The sequence below is a fragment of the Takifugu rubripes genome, chromosome 8 (assembly GCF_901000725.2).
Source record: "Takifugu rubripes chromosome 8, fTakRub1.2, whole genome shotgun sequence".
In the NCBI taxonomy this organism is placed as follows: domain Eukaryota; kingdom Metazoa; phylum Chordata; class Actinopteri; order Tetraodontiformes; family Tetraodontidae; genus Takifugu; species Takifugu rubripes.
This window is the reverse complement of record NC_042292.1, coordinates 18685489-18702311: the sequence shown is the minus strand read 5'-3', so window position 1 is coordinate 18702311 and position 16823 is coordinate 18685489. Positions and strand designations below refer to the sequence as shown.

The 16823-nt window shown below is 53.9% G+C and overlaps 1 long non-coding RNA gene across 3 annotated transcripts in view; it reads left to right on the top strand.

Annotated features, from left to right (window-relative positions):
- Nucleotides 1-16823, top strand: part of LOC115250858 (uncharacterized) — a 52857-nt gene that overhangs the window by 16650 nt on the left and 19384 nt on the right. For all 3 annotated transcript variants that reach the window (XR_003889423.1, XR_003889425.1, XR_003889424.1), the window contains exon 3: nt 16009-16201. This is a non-coding gene — a long non-coding RNA (uncharacterized lncRNA). The remainder of the gene's footprint in view (nt 1-16008; nt 16202-16823) is intronic.

The following is a 16823-nucleotide window of genomic DNA, read 5'->3' as shown; positions in this document are numbered from 1 at the left end:
ACGACAGGGGCGGCAGAAAGATCTGGATCACGCCAGATCACCTGCACGTCCTGCGTCACGTGCACACTCAAAGGTTCGTTGATGAGACGCGTTTTGTGCACGTGTGTGTTTGTGCTCCGCTCACACACGCTGTTATTTGTCAGTTGCACGTGCTGCCGCACAAGGTTCCCTGCGAGCTGGCTCCAGGTGAACCTGACAATGCTAATTAGCTTTTTGTCTTTCAGGTTAGCAGTGTGTAATAACAGGTATATGACACAGGAAGGAAAAGCAGAACATCCATAGAAGCAGAACCGGTTTGCTTGACCCAGTTCCAGCCCAGGACACATAAACCAGCCTTCAGACCTTCCAGGGTTGATTTAGATGATCCTCAAATTAGGACTGTCAGTGGACGATGGGAGGGAACGGCGGGACCGGGAGTCCAGATAAGAGCGGACCGGTGACCAGACAGGTTCTGGAGCTTGTTTGGGCCAAAAACAACCCACCAGATTCAGCCTCGGAGCTCCCCCTCAGCCCTGCCTGACCTGTTTCTGCCCCTTTAGTCTGTTATCACCCCCCCCCAGCCTCCTCCCACCGCTCGCCGTCAGGTGTCGGGACCCCCCGGGGCGCCGTCCTGTGACGGCCAGCTCAAACCGCCCCCACAGGTTTGCGGGCAGGTGAAGGGGCTCAGAAATCTGGCGGCGCACCACTCCAGCCCGGCGCTAAACGGGGCCCCTTTAGGGTCTCTGGCGGGACGCTTCATTTCGGCGGCGGGTAATTGAATGTGAGCGGGGGGTTGGATGGATGGGCGGCGTGCGTGACAGGATGGGACGCCGTATTTATGGCGCTGGTAGAAAATCACAGGCCTTCGCTCTCCAGCCATCATTCTCAGGATCCCGGCCTTTTATGTGAAGATGCGACGGGATGTGAAGATATACAGCCGAGCCGGTGAGGGGGGTGGGGGCGGGGGGGGCTCATTCAGTATTAAAGCCTTGGTTCCCGTTATTGGGCGTCACAGGAATGGAACGAGATCCTTCACGTCGGGCTTCCTAAACTCTTCCCTTCAGATTCTTGTGCTGTTCCTCTCCTGCTGTCTTGTTTTGGATCATCCAGGACCACGGTGCAGCCGGAGGCACAGGCCAGGGTCAGCACCCCCCCCCCAACCTCCTACTTTAACAGCTCAGCCCCCAGGCCTGCACCTGTCATCCTTGTCATCCCCTCATCATCCTCTTTTCTCCTCGCCTTGCCCTCTTCATCTGCCGCACCTATCGCTGCGTTTCCAGGCTGCAGCCATTCTTCCCGTCTTTCATCGCCCTCCTCTCCCTCGCTCCTCTCCAAGGCCGGTCTTTATCAGAGGCGCTCTCACAGCCCACTCATCCGCGGGGCTCATCCATCACCATCATGAAGAAAGAGTGAGGGGAGTCGGCACAAAGACCAGAGGAGGAAAAGTGATGCACAACAGCGGCAAGAGCCAAAAGTCGGGTGTGTGAATCAGACGGGAAGCTTCTAGGGGGAACGGATGGCGAGGTCGCCGCGGAAACGGAGGAGAGAACGCGGGAAGGTGAGGACGGGGAGGCAGCCTCGCCTCTGACAGCCATACCTCATCTGGTCACCGAGAGAATAATCCCACGACATGAAATTCGCTCGTTTCCTCCCATCAACGCCCGTCTTTTCCCGCTAAAGTAGCCGCAACCATCCCGACAGGTGGTTTCTGCTGACCCGCGTTGGTCCTTTCATCCCCGGCTGTTTGTCTTGGCTGTTTGGGTCTGAACGTTCTAACCGTGAGGGTCTAAAGTGGAGTTAATGGGGCGTGCCGAGGCCTCCGCCGGTAACGAGGCCCGCGAATGTTGGACACTTCCGCCGGGCGTCTGGCCTGGAGACGCGGAGCGACACAGACGTCCCACAGCTGCTGTCTGAAGGTGCACCATTATTTTAAAGTACGACCGAATCGGTCAACGGGTGGTGGTGGTGGTGGTGGGGGCGGGGGGGGGCATCGAGCCGGCTGAGGTGGAATCAGAGCTGCGCTGCGTCCCGGCGCCGTCCTCCTGCGATGCCCGGAGGCGCCGACAGAGCGAACATCTGTCAATCAGGACGCAACATCTGCAGGAAGCTGGAACCCCGGACGGGACCGGGCGGAGCGACGGTGCGACTTTAGAGCAGCGACGCAGCGGCGTCAACGGTGCAGCTCTGCCGAGATCACGCGATGAGTTCCAGCACCATCAGCATGTTTATTAAAGGCAGCGCCTCCCTTTCGCTGGGCGCCGGCCTCTTTATCTCCTCCAGACCTCCGTCTTTTCAATCGCTTCTTCATTTCAGCGCCACAAACATAATTAATGGCAGAGCGCAAGGAAGCATGTTGCTGGTTTATGGATTTTTGATGGTAATCTTCTGGATTAATTATGTGATATATGTGCCTTGTTAAGGTAATCAGGCTGGGGTAAATACAATGCATGACCCCCCCCCTCCCGCCTCCACCAATCAATTCGCTCCGTTCCCCAGGTCGGCTTCACGCCGCGGTCCTGCCAGGAACGAGGCTGTGGCGCAACGGCCAAAAGAGGGTCAAATGATTACAGCGATTACGAGGATAATGGCGTGGCAGCGGCGCGGCGATCCCTCATCAGCGGCGCCATAATGGGCGCCGGCGTGTTTAGATGCATTTATACTGTAAATTCAGTTTCATCAACATGGAAATTGGATTCAGGGCCGAGATAAAGATGATGCGCACGTGGAACGGCCAATTCATTTGGATTAAAGTGTGTGTGTGTGTGTGTGTGTGTGTGTGGTGGCACACAGATGAGCACGCAAACAGCATCTGTGTGCGTCGGTGGTGCTGCTCTGCAACAGGAAGTGATGGCAGAGACGGCGGCGGACACCCGGTGGTCACTTTCTCCACGCGGGTAAACAAACCCGAAGCCGCGGCCGGAGGCGAAGGAACGAAACCGCGGCGAATTAATTTACGCACTCGGATCAACTGGCCTCGGTGAGCGATCCGCGGTGGGGAGGAGAAGCTAGCAGATCGTTTGTGAGCGCGCCGCTCCTCCGGGGTTCCGGCTGACAGCTTTGATTTGAGTGGTGTGGTGGCAGAGGTGCTCCCAGGGCCTCATCTGTACCAGTAAATCACCCGACGTGCAGGCAAGCGTGGAAAAAGCCAGCGCATTTAATTCTGTCGCAACGTGTTAGCGGTGTCGCGCGAGGTTTCGCTGAGAAGACTGATTAGCGCGTCCGCCTCGGTGTGCTTACACGCTCACATGTATGCAGATTTCACAGAATTTCAGCCCCTGTGATAAAACTGATTTATTCTTTCCCTTTTAACCAAATTAAGCTAGCGCGACAACGACACCGTAACGTAGCCTGATAGCGGCGCAAAATGGATTGAAGCGACGATGCTAAAGCCGGGTCGGCGCGTCGGCGGGCTGATTCTGGGAACCGAGGACGGTAAATAAACAGGTTTTCATTCTAAAAGGGACACCGAGATGAGAAAGGGAATCGGATTTCCTCCTGCAGAGATGCTACCTAATAGCTCGCTGAGATTTGAGCCCGTGGAGATGCTCCCGTGTTGGACTGGGATGCCTCGGCACCAGAATTCCCTTTAACATTCATTTTCTTGCGGCGTTTATGTGGGATATTCCTTCCCGAGGTAGCACAAATACAATATCGTCCTGTGCTTGGCGGAGCATTTCCCCAGAGAGGCGCCGGCCCGGTTAGACCTTGTTCTGTCTCCTCTTTGGTCTGATAATCAGTTATTGGGACTTCTGGTGCTGAAAACAGCCCACAAACACACAATGCTGCGGCCCCCCAGTGGAGCTCGGGGCCATTCACGCCGCCTCTGGGCACCCCCCGGACGCCGATATGGCCCGTTGGCGTGAGCCACACGTGGCCGGCACCATTGTCCCGTATTAATACGCTATCGACCCGGGCAGATGCGCTTTATCAATGGAAGGTGCCGCCGCACCAGAACCTCCCGGGCCGTATTGATGCGGGGGGGCACCGGAGGAGAGCGGTAATGGATACATAGCCAGCAATAAGAGCAGCAGCCACTCTTGGGAGAGAAGCAAAGAGGATATTTTTGTTTTTTCCCCCTCATCCATAATCTTTGAGCAGCTCCAGGGTCCTATAGGAAGCCTCGGCACGGTCCTGTTCTCCGGCCGGAGCGTCCGCAGAGGGTTGGGGTTGCTATTTCAGTTTCTGGGCATGATGGATTATTTCTCCATCTCCTCCTCCTCCTGTCGCCCGCCGAGCCTCTCAGCCGCCGGACCGATTTGGCAAATATGAACGTATATGCTGATATTTATGGATTCAGATTCAGGGGCGGGGGGGGAGGGGGAGGGAGCGGGAGGCCGGGTTTATCTCAGCACTTTGCCGTCCCCCGATGCCTCCTCTATCTGTAAATATCTGCCCACAGCCATGTCGGGGATTTATGTGAAGGTGACGGCGCCAGAACCGGCGGCCCGCCCGACTGTTTCAGTCAGCTTCATATCAGAGTGGAAATAAATGAAATGGATCACGCATCCGTTCTGGAAAGAGGGCGCCTTTTCGCTCCGGCACGCCTCGGATGTGCCGTGTCTTGACGAGGTCTGAAAGGGATCAGCAAACTTCCTCTTGGGCCAAACGATGCTATGCTAATGCTGCGTTTCACGGGTCCCTTCTGGTCGTAGCTCCCATTTAAGCTAGCGGAGACCGCTGTCAGACTTGGTTTTTCATACTGTGACGGTGCTGAAGGTCAATTAGGGGCTCACTATCACCTCTAAAGGCAGCAGGTGGAACTGCAGCACCAGCATCCTCATCGAGTAGCTTGTAGCACAGCAGGTTAGCATGAAACTGACCACAAACGTGGGAACATTAGAAGCTCCTCTTCGTCCTCTTCCACCTGGTTCGTGCTTTCCGACCCACAGATTTCTCCCTCATCGGCAGCGAGGAACAAACTGCACGCTAACACCAAAGCTGGCAGCAGGAAGGTGAGGAGAGCTGAGCGTGTCGGGAAAGATTTGGAGGTGTGGGTGGTCGGGAGCTAAAAGCAGAGCGGATATTTCCGCCCAGTCGGCTGGAATTTTCAGGTTAATGCAAATTTTGGTCTTTTGGTGTTGGCTGTGTAATCAGGAGACTGTTTGCCAACACGCCGCCGATAATAACTCGGCTCTGTTCGGCGGCTCCTACGCGGCCAAAATTCAATTAACCCAGATTTAAACACGAGCGCTCTGGGTCACCGTGCACGACTCCGCTGCTGTTTTGATAATGCGACTCGTTTGCGAACAGCTCGCGTTCGCGTTTTAATTTTTGCAACAATTTGCTGCTTCTGCCCGGACCTTATCGGGGGGGTGGAAAACAACATCTTGGCGGGTTAGCGCGCCGCTCCCGGAGACAGGAACCCGTGTTTGGGCTCCTCTGGGCTGCCTGATGCTTCCAGGAGCAGAGGCTGTCTGCTGGATGACAACGTCTCAATGCTGGACCGTGTGCAGCGTGCTGACAACCGCCGCCGCCTCTGCTCCACGCCGCCTCGCGCTCTTCCTGGATGCAGGCTGATGTCCCGTGAGAGCTGACCTAAAAGCTTCAGGTGGCTGGCAGCCCCCACAGCCCCCCCACCCCCGCCGCTGGTGGACAGATCCCTAGATGGATGGATGGCTGAACAGATAGAGAGGGACACGGCAGGAAGAGCCGACAATTTCATTTCCCATCTGCTCCGTTAGTGCAGCATCAGCAGGTGTTTCATTCCCTCACCCCTTTTTTTTTTGGTCCCTGTTCAACCCCCCCCCCCACCCCCCTGGATCTCTTCCATATCAGCGTGTTTCAATCAGTGTAAACAGAGTTTAGGTAGATCAGGCGGCTGGCATTTCCTCACCCGCCGGACCTTCTCCTAATCTGGGAGGCGGAGTGATGAGTCGGCACGAGGAGGTGCGGCGGCTTATCGAGGTGTCAGCTGGCAGCTGGAGGCCCCCTGCGGAGAGGGACCGCGCCGTGTCCCGGATCCCAGGATTGGCTGACACGCTGGAATATTTGACTTTTGCTTTTTGAGATCATTGGTGCGACTTTCCCTTCTGAATGGGAAGCTGGCAGAGCTCCGGAGCGGAGGCCCGACCTGTTGTTCCGGTCACATGACCAGGGAACGGTCATGTGACGCAAATACGCAAATACGCAAATACCGTAGGAGTAAACTGGAAAACTGACCGTTTGGAGACGGAAGAAAGCCACAATAAACAGACGCGTCGGAGGTTTGCTAATTGGAATCAGCTCAGATCTGTTTTTGTTTTGGCGTCATCTTTAAGCTAACTGGTCCGCTGCATGCTAATGAGCTCTGTGCTGGACTGGCTGTTCGGGGAATCCGATGTTTGCGATCACTTCATTGGGAATGTCAAGAAGTCAGCTGGATTCCACCCACAGTCTCAACCACAGCCCACGTGAGTGCACGACATCGTGCACGTGGCCATGAACTCCAGGAAGCGACTGGTGACGTTGGCTAACTGGGAAGAACCGACCCAACAACCCCTGAAGTTCATTTAATTTAATCAGCTTTATCCAAAACATCGAAATATAAAAAAAAAAAAAAACAAAGACCTGGGACGAAGATTAAAGCTTAAAACAGTTAAATAATTACAGTTTAAATCGTTTAATTAGACAGTTTCAAGTCAAATAAATGAAAACAGAATTACTACATAATTAATCCTGTCGTGTCAGTTCTGTGGCTTTTCTGCCCCATGGTGAGGTAGCAGAACCCCCCCCCCCATGTCTTCGCCTGCGCATTCCGTTTATGTGCTCGTGTGCGTGCACGTGTGTTTGCTAAACAAAGCTAGGCTCTTTTTATCATCGCTGAAGCGGAACCAGATCAATTTATAAACGGCCTTATCTGCTCAGAGGAACGCGGGTAGCCCAGCAGCGATTAACTCGGCAGCTGCTAACTCCCTGCATACAAAACTACCGTCGCTGAGCTATTCAACCGGTCGGAGCAGGCGAGGGGGGGTTGGGAGGGGGGGGGGGGGGATTGGCCTGAACTTGACGTGTCCTCCCAGATGCAGGCGCGTGCTGCTATTAGCATGCCTGCAGAAAATTCTGTGAGACGGCGCTCAGGTGGAATCGGCGAGGGTGTGGGGGAGGGGAGGGTTGGGGGGGGGGGGGGGGGTAAATTCCACATGCCATTCCTGAAATTGAGTTTTGATAACTGACAATTTGTTCAGCTAGTGAAATGTCAGGAGTCCAAAAAGATTGATGAAGTGCATAATAGATGTCTGGGCTCGACTCGCCGCGCTGGGCTCGAGTCCCACGCTAGCGAGAAAAAAACGAGATTGCAACGCAGACGCGCACGGACACTCCAGTACAGGGAAGAGCGTCTGATGTGGAAACTGGCCCGCGTCAGTTCAGCAGCAGCAGAGACGGAGACGTGGGTCACGTGACCGGAGCCGCCGTCTCAGGTTCGTGCATCTGTTAGCAGGCGGCCCCGTAAATGACACCGCGGTTAGCTGAGCCGCCGCTGCGGTTGTTTTTGCATCATTTGCCGCTGGTCTCACCCTAATTATACCCACACGCGGGCGACTTTTCCAAAAACCAACCGTGACAGCGGCTGTGACAGATCTCCAAAGTCACTCCGACGTTTTCCCGTCTCCGCTTCTCTGTGCGTCAGGAAGTGGAGGCAGGAAACCCTAAACACTGTTTACGAACAAAAATAACTTCACCTCGGTTTGACATCTTCAGTTTGTGTCCCGCTAACAGGATTTATGTGTTTTTGTAAGGCTAGCTCTGTGCCAGGTGCATTTAAAATCTTTTTTTTTGCATTTTGTGCCACAGTTGTCCAAATAATCCTCTGGTGTGTGAATATCCAATATTTATAATCGAATTTACCAAAGAGGCCTTGTCTGAAATACTAGCTGAAATGCTAGCTACGAGCTAGCAGAGGAGTGTCACTGACTGGGTGTCGTGACCTTCCACCGAGGGGAGCCCCAGGTTGAAAGCTAGCTGACAGCGTTCTGGACCGCGATGGTCAATGTGGTTAGCTTTAGCACGCAGACCACCATCAGGATCTGTTTTTGTCTGGGCTCAGAGAATCGAGCGTCGCTCTCCTCCGACGGTCCTGCTCGTCGGTGTGACTCCCAAAGGTCACGGATGTCGTTCGTCGATCGATGGGCTACTTTCTCACCGGTGACGCGCTCCTATTCGACAATAATTCATCTTTTTTTTTTCGCGAGCTGAGACTTAAAACTCGATTTCAGCGATCGCGCCGATGAATCTTGACGCCAGCTAATTGCGCTCTGTTATTCCCGCTGGTTCGGCTCCCAGCGTCCCTCCCCGTATCCAGGTCTGATTGCGTGAGGCTGCTCGCTGGGAATGCTGCGCTGATGATGCGCTGTTATTCCTGACTTCTTTTTTTGTTGCGGGAGAAGCTAGCGCTAGCGCAGCGGCTCTTATCCGCTAGAGGAAGCCCTCTGATGGCTCCAGAGCGGCGCGCTGCTCTCTGAAGTCGCGGAAGAGCAGAACTTATTCCCTCAATTCCCTTGTTTTCTCTCGTTGGGTAACGGATGAGTCGGTTCAGATTCCGGACTGCTGCTTTTTGAAGGAAGCCGTTTAAGTTTTTTTGTTTGTTTGTTTGGTTCTATTTTTTTTTTCTGGGGAAAATTGGCAAGGAAGCATTGATATGTATAATGAATTTTGTTGTTATCCACATATTTGAGCAACCAAGGGAGAGGAATCCGGAGCCCGCGCTGGTCGGAACCCAGGGATGGCGCGCGGATCATTTTTAACATTTATATTCCGACTCAATTTGCTCAACTGGAATTATCCGGCGCCCCATCATGTTGCAGATTAATTCAGCTTCCTTGTTATTCATTTCTAAGTTTAATAACATAACCCAAAGGTATTCCTTTTTTCCTGTGAACACAGGAAGTGTTGCGGGTCCTCTCCGCGTCCCGTTCCTTTGTCTCCTCGCACAGTTCGGATTTTGCATTCCCTCTGCATGAATAGATTTCGGAGCGTTCCCCATATGTGAATATATTCATCACCCAGGTCCCATCATGGCCGGCAGCGGCAACTTTACGCCATATTTAGCATCTGCGACAACAAAAACTGTTTATCGTGGCTCTTCTTTAATTGCGCTCGTGAACGTCGGCGACGCGGAATTTCGCTCAAGAGGGAAAATCACCAGAAAAAGACGCGAAAACAAGGAGCGCGTCTTGTTAAATCAGGATCAATTTGACACCTGCTCGCACAACTGACTTCCCAGGTGTCTCCCGGCGGCGTCTGCGGGCGGCCGTTTGTCTCATTGGTGGCGGAACGCGTGGCGGGGGTCGGCGGCGGCGTCTCAACAACCCCCTCATCAGGATAATTAAGCTGCCGCACACACGCAGGCAGGAATGTTGCCAGCCTCCATCCAAGTTGTAGTGATAGTTTGCAAATTGCCTCTGATTCGCCACCTGATTGTCTGTGATTATGTTGTCACTGGATGCTGTGATTATGATGGCCCGTAATTGCTGGTGTGCATTAGCTGCTGCAGCCCCCCAGCCCCCGCTGACCCCCCCCCCAACCATCCCTACCTGTCTGCCTGTCTTGCTTTTATTCCTCTGCCTCCGTTTCTTTCCTCTGAAAATCCTCCCGGAGAGCCTTGGAAGCACGCGACGAGCCCCGAATGCTAACTTTGCTAAGGAATTTAGCAACACGCTGACCCAACACGTGTGAATACGACGCTCCTCCACGCGGAGCCGGATCCTCGTGTTCACCAATGGCGTCCGGCGCTCGGAAGAGTCGGTGTTTATCGGACCGGCGCCTTCCAAATGCTGGCTTTCCGACAAACAAGAACTAATTTGCATCTCATTAATGCTCCCGCAGAAGAATTCCGCTTGCCTCCCCTCCTCCCGGAATTCCCAGCTGCCGCGCTGCTGCCTGGGTTTGTGGAAGTCCAGACCGTGTTTTCACACACTTGATGAGCAGAAGGATTAAAGGCGCCCGCTGATTGCGTGGTCATTCCCGCTCTAATTGAAAACCTAATGTGCATCCACCGTGTATTAATTAAAGCGCAGGATATTGGACCCCCGGGTGAACCATTATGGTTTCTTATTAAAAATTAATAACATCAATTCTTTATTTTTTATCTTGCTGTGAATCACAGCAAATAAATACGACAACAGGGCTGCTGAGCTTTTCCCATTCGGTCCGTGGCCAGGGGGCCCTGGGGGGCCTTTAGGACCATCTTTCCTCCAGGAGGTGCCGGTTTATGGACGGACGGAGGCCCACGGGGGGACTTTTTCATAATTTGTCCGGCAGAAATGAACATTAAAGGGAATTTCATCACGTTTCCTGGAATTCTGCAGCGTGTGCACAACAGTGCAGGAGCAGCGTCTCCAAAGTGTCCGAGTTCAGTGGTGACGGATCGCCACAGGGGGGCGCCACCGCCGGGTTCATGTCGTCCACCTTCGAGGCGTTAATTAGGCTCCAATCGAGTGTAAATCGTCTCCGAGATAAACTCAACGTTCTCCTTCCACGGAACTTTGGAGATCCCGATCGGAGCCGCGCTTTGCCAAAGTTATTTTATGCTTTGCCACCTCGCGTCGCCTTTGAGGAGGCGCCTTAACGATTTCCATTCATACGCTGCACATGTGATTAACGACGTGCCAGCGCGCCGCGCCGCAATCGCAGAGCGACTTCTATCACTTTAATCAACCCCAGATAGAGCGACGCCGTTAGATGAGCTGCGAGTTCGATTCTCTTGGCGTCCGAGTGCTGATTGGACAGAAGGACGACGCCGGCAACATCTGGATGCTCGCGGACGTGGAGCCGCCTGGCTGCTGCCGCCCAAATCTGGGGGAGTAGAAGGATCCTCATCATCAGACAGGAACGTGGGAGCGAGGTCTCCCGAGGACACGCCCCCACCTTAGCGTCATAGATGGTTTTATCCTTTTAAAGTGAGGAACGACGGGCTTTCTTCGCCACGTTAGCGTCATTTTTGCAGCCTTAAATCTTCGGAAGCAGCAAACGCGAAGCATCTGTTTCCATTGTTTTGTTGTGCGGGGAACAAAGACGAGTTCCGCAGACGACTCGAGGTGCCAAATGTTTTCCTCGCCGTCCCTCTCGCCATTGTGAGGCTTCCCCCAGAGGCCCCCCGCCCCCCCAACTCACCTCCAGTCACACTTGAGAAACTTCCACCTGGCAGCGGCCTGCGAAGTTAAACAATTCCAATAAAGGCGGGAATATCGCGCGGCGGCAATCGGAGAAAACAGACGGCAGAATGAGCAGAGGGGGAATAAAAGTGGGACGTGATGGAGAGAATCTCGCTGCTGTCGGATCCCTCATAAGAATTATTCAGGGAGAAATGGCACCTGGCCTGGGGGAAATCAGCGCTACCCTCCGCCGGATTACTCTTGGCACGATCCGGACACAGTCGTGTTTGATGTCCCCCACCCATCCGTCTTGTATGTAGTCTTTTATCTCACTCTAAAGTAATATAGTCTTCACTGCAATTCAATAATGGCCCGGCCGAGCCTGTCAGGCTGCGTTTGCCCGTTATCTTACAAAGGCCTGTCCACTCCAGCCACGAGCCACCCCGTGTTTGCACGTGCTTGTGTGTGCGTGCGTGCGTGTGTGTGTGTGTGTGTGTAAGTGATTTCCTCCCTGAGGGAGGCGGCTAATGCTCATGCGTGCTCGTGTTTGTGCGCACGGGAGCGAGGGAGGCCGGGAAGAGAGATGCCGAATCAATTGATGTGTGTCTGCAGCCTGTGGCAGACAGGGGGGGAGGGCGGGGGGGAGGGGGGGAAGGGGGGGTTAGACGCTCCGTTCCTTCCTTGGATGTGTGTTTGGACTGGTTATCCTGCTTGAGATCTAAATTAAGAAAAAGCGTCAGCGATGGAGCAGATGCTGTGGCTAGCACCTGTACGTGTGTGTGTGTGTGTGTACGTGTGTGTGTGTGTGTGTGTATGTGCTCGTCCCTGCACCAGTGCGGGGTTTTAACTCATCTCCTAATTGGATGAAAGCAGCGAATACGACCCATTCTGACCGGAGGCTTTACGACCCGCCGGCCGACACCTCCTGCGATTTAGCTGCAGAGTTACGGCGACGCCGGCGCCGCTGGCAACAGGACGACGAGCCGCCGTCAACCCGCAACAGTAACTGTCCCCCTTTACTAGATGCTGTTTATCTACTGTAGTTTAGGGAGGACGGAACTAAAAATAGTCGTTTTTACAGGGTATGGTAGAGGTCAGGCTGGTCTCTAATGCTTATATATAAAAACAAGTGCCCAAAGTGCAGTCGGACCTGTCCAACACGTCCCTGACGGAGCCTAACGGGGACGAAATAATGCCAGAGCCCGTAAAACAGTGTTCAGGGCTCCGTGCGTGCGTGCGTGCGCCATCTTCGCTGCATAAAAACATCCATAAGCTGTCTGAGAGCTTCTGAGGGTTTTGCAAACAAATCTGCGGACAAACGTCCCTCAGGGACGAGACAGAAGCGAAAACGCCACCAGGCCGGCGCTCGTCGCCGTTTTGGCTAGTTAGCCAACTTGCCGTCAGGTTACCCTGGTTTCGCATGTTCTGAGCGGCTCTGATATCAGAACGCGGCGCGAGCGACGTGTCGCTGAATGGGACCAAAACAAATGGGACGTCTCAGACTGATAGTGTCGTTACAGGAGACGGATGAAGGCCGCGGCTGACGGATCCGTCGCACCCGCGCCAAATGTAGGAAACTCGAGGCTGTTTTCAGTCACGTCGGGCTGTAAATGCATCTGCATAAGCGAGCGGCTTTCATTTACCCCACAGTCACGGGGCGCCGGGTCCCACAGCTCGTTGGGGCCACGCTAAATATATGGCAGCGCAGGCCTCCCGTCGTAATCACCCATAACACTAAAATGAGACGCATGACAGTAAATAGCAGTCAAGCCGTACAAAGACTATTTGGCACAGGAATGATTTTGTTGCTGGCAAACACTTCAGATGCCAATAAATCAGACAGATTTTTGATGTATTAAGCTGCTCCTTTTATTGTCGCGCCTCGCTGCAGCCTGCGCATGCAAATAAAGATGTATATTTACAGTAGGCACGGAGGAGGGGAGCGGGGGGGGAGGGGGGCGCCGTTCCAGCGCTCACGCTGCAAACGATGCGTGATTTGTGTTTTTCAATCAAAAAATAGAATTTGATTTAGGGGCTGTGAGCAAACAAAGCACCTTGTTGCGATGCATAGCCAAACAAAGGCGTTCTGGGTAATACGTTGCAGCGGCGGCGCCGTTCTTCGCGGCCCAAACGACTTTATTTGTCACACGGATGGTCGATTTAGTCTCCTGCTGCCGGAATGTTTGTCTCGCTAAAACACGGCGGCCTTATTAAACATGCCCGACACGCGGCGGCCATATGTGCGCGGCGTGAGGCGCGTGGCGAGGGCCCGCTGGAGCTGGCATCTGCAAGGGAGGAAGCCCCCCCGCTGACGGACCGGGCTCCGAGGGGTCAGCTAGACTTAATTGCACCGAGGGAACACGCGTGCTGGTCCGGGCCGCCCCGCGGGGGGAAGGGGGGGCGGGCCATCTGCCTCTGAAACCCGGGGACCAATCGGGGTTCGGTACAGGCAGCAGTCAGAGGACGCTGGTCCTCGGAGTCATGTGATGGTTCTTTTCCGTGCGGAGCCGTGGCTGAAATGAGCAGCAGCGAGCGTTGGGTCATGCGCTCGCGCAGGTATGTGGACCGATAAGACGGGTGGGAGCTGCCACGTGTCCCTGCCGCCGGTGGAAGCTGCCACGTGTCCCTGCCGCCGTTTCGTTGTGTCTATTTTTACTCGGCGGCTCGTTCATTAGGGCCGATGACTGATAGGGACCCGACCCGCGACGCAGCGACCTTGGGCCTGAATCAGGGAGAAGTGGCTCAAACCCAAGAGTGTGTGTGTGTGTGGGGGGGGTTCATGGCGCCGACATCCCGACGTTTTAGCGGCAGCACCTCCCTGGTCAAACTCGTCACACGGTGACAAGAACTTTCACCAAATTTGTGCAAAGGCGACATCCGACCCGGTCCTTCCGAGTTCTTCGGGTCTCCGCCAGCGAGCTCCAAGTGTGTGGATTCGTTTCACCTGAAGCCGCCTCACATTTCTGATCTCTCCAGAAACACCAGGAAGTTTCCTCGGGACGTTCAGCAGCCGGCGACTCTGAGCAGGAACCAGCTGGATCTGGAGAAACCTCCTGAGTTTGTGGCTCATTGTTCCTGGACCTGGGACACTGGGTTGCCTTCATTTGTGACTTTTATTCCAATAACCAAAATCTTGCCGGGCTGCACGGGGTGGACTCGGAGAGACGCTGAAGGTCTTCGCTGATATCACATCGCCGCCCTCCCGCTTCTCCTTTTCCACTCAAATTTCCCTGACGGTCCGTAAAGATGGAGCCATTTGAGAGCCGGCATTGATTCTCGGGCGTATCGGGTGATGAAACGAGCCCCTCCACCGAAGCTCCGTTAACTACCCAATTCGAAGGCCCTCAAATTTGTCAGGACCCATAAATAGAATCAGAGGAAAATCAGGATGAGGCCTTTGTTCGAGATGTTCCGGGGTTTTCGTTTGTTTCCGATCAGACGCGCGTCAGCTAGCACGCCGCGGTGCTGCGGCGTTCCTTGGGTTGTTCATCGGTCGCCACGTCAACAACGGATGATGATGACTCTGCGTTTCGAGTGTGAGAAGTTGTCCTTCGCCCTTCGTTAGCATCACATCGCGCCACAGGCGACCTTCTCTGACGGGATTACTTACTCGGAGCTGAAAAGAGGCGTAACTTGAGAAAACCCTCCCAACCTCTGCGTCTCTTTTCGGCCATTAACGCGGCGCCGCCCCGGCCGCGCGGCTTTATCATGATCTATGAATCCCTGATTTTGATGCAATGGAAAACCAATCAGTTGCAGCGAGTCTCCAGGCGACGCATTCGTCATCATGTCTTTGACACCGCCTCAGAATTGGGTCATTCTTCTAAATTAAAAGATCTCATTTGTAAATATACACTTGCGTGCACAAAAAGAGACGCGGCCTCTTCTTATTTTGATATATGGAAGAATAAAGGCGCCGCGCTCAGGTGAATTAATGTCGAGGCCGCACCTGCGTGAGGAGCCCGGGGGGGGGGGGGGGGGGGGTGATTGAACACTTTTGTTTAAAACTGGCACTCGTAAACTTGTTTTCTTTATTAGGATTATTTGTCTGAGCCGACTCGTCCCGTTCGCCGCGTCATCCCGCGCGTTAATAACTCAGAGGTGCCAATAAGGCGCCGATAAATTCGCTCTCTTCATCCGTCTCCATCTGATTTTTGATTAGACCTCTCCTCTCAAGATTATTCGGGTATATGTCTTTGTTCTCAGCTGGAGAGGCTCAAGTCGACAAACGTAATCTGTGCTGCTCGATAGGTGGCTGCTGCCGGCTGATGGGCTCTGACGCTTATCGAACACCTGGCGTGTGTTCAATAACCCCGAAGTTTGCTCCTCCGTCGCTTCAGTCAAAGAATTCGCCGTATCAATTTGCCCGGGATGCCCCCCCCGTCTCCGTGCGGGAGACTTTCCATACGATCCACTTACTCCGAACGTTAGCCGAGCGGTTGAATCGGGAACGGGGATGGCGACGATGTCACCAGTTAAACTCTGTCCTGGACACGTTGGAAATCCTCAAAATGGCTCCAGGAGCCATCTTGATTCCATGCCTGAACCCCCTCGAAGGTTTCCATTTGTCCAACAGTGTCGGTTTGGTTTGTCACCGCCTCTCTCCTGCTCCGCTTTGACTTTTCCAACCTCGCGTTCCCCCGCTGATGAGGTCCCTCAGATACTTGAAAGTCCAGGACCTGCCTCTTGGATTTGGAGCTGCTAATCTTTGACCATAGATGATCCACACAGCTCCTAATTGGCACAACTGAGATTTGTGCTCAGCGAGTTTGGCAGCGACCAGATTGTCGGAGTTGGATTAGTGGGGCTAACGCGGAGATCAGCTCCTGGCCCAGGTCACCTTTGGACCACCCTGATGTGATTCTCCTGCTGTATAATTCCATTTCTCATCATGGTTTAGAAAGGTTGGTTGTTGCCACGACACGCCAGCAAATGACTTTTCCTGCTCTGCTCTTTTAAGGAGATGTGCTGGAATCAGCATGCTGAGCCCACAACATCCCGTCTCACCTGGGAGCCGTGTTGGACCACTGAGGTGTGCTGAGATCCTGCACGCTCCAGGGCGTCCGTGACCTTTGAGTTGCGCCGTTGAGACCCGCCTGTGTTTACGTGTGCGCCGCAGGAAAGAGGACAGAGAGGCGGCGGCGGAACAGAAGGTATGTGCTGCGGTGATTCCGTAGACGCCCTGATGTTGAGAGTGACTTTTCCTTTAACTAGCATGACAATTAGCCCTTTGTGGAGCGGCATCTACATAATGCTTGTCCTCGCCGCTGCCCTTTAACGCGCCGTCGTTACGTCCCCGTCGCCATTTACATGCCCCCCCCGAGGAGCTGGTGGTCGCGCAGCTTCCTGGAGCGTCTTTCAAGTCCTCTTCAGGTGGAGCAACTTTAGGAACAATGACAGGAGGGATTATTGACGTTCAGTATGGATACAGAAGCACCACCCTCATCCTGTGAACACCAGCAGAGCCCTCTACCGGAGACAAGCTAAGGGTCATCGTGGTCGCTCACTGTTGGCAGATTTGTCTTGGAAACCATCTTAAACCAGCTCCAACCATCTTCAACCAGCTCCAACCATCTTAAACCATCTCCAACCATCTTAAACCAGCTCCAACTATCTTAAACCAGTTTCAAACATCTTAAACCAGCTCCAACCATCTTAAACCAGTTTCAACCATCTTAAACCAGCTTCAACCATCTTAAACCAGTTTCAACCATCTTAAACCAGCTCCAACCATCTTAAACCAGTTTCAACCATCTTAAACAGCTCCAACCATCT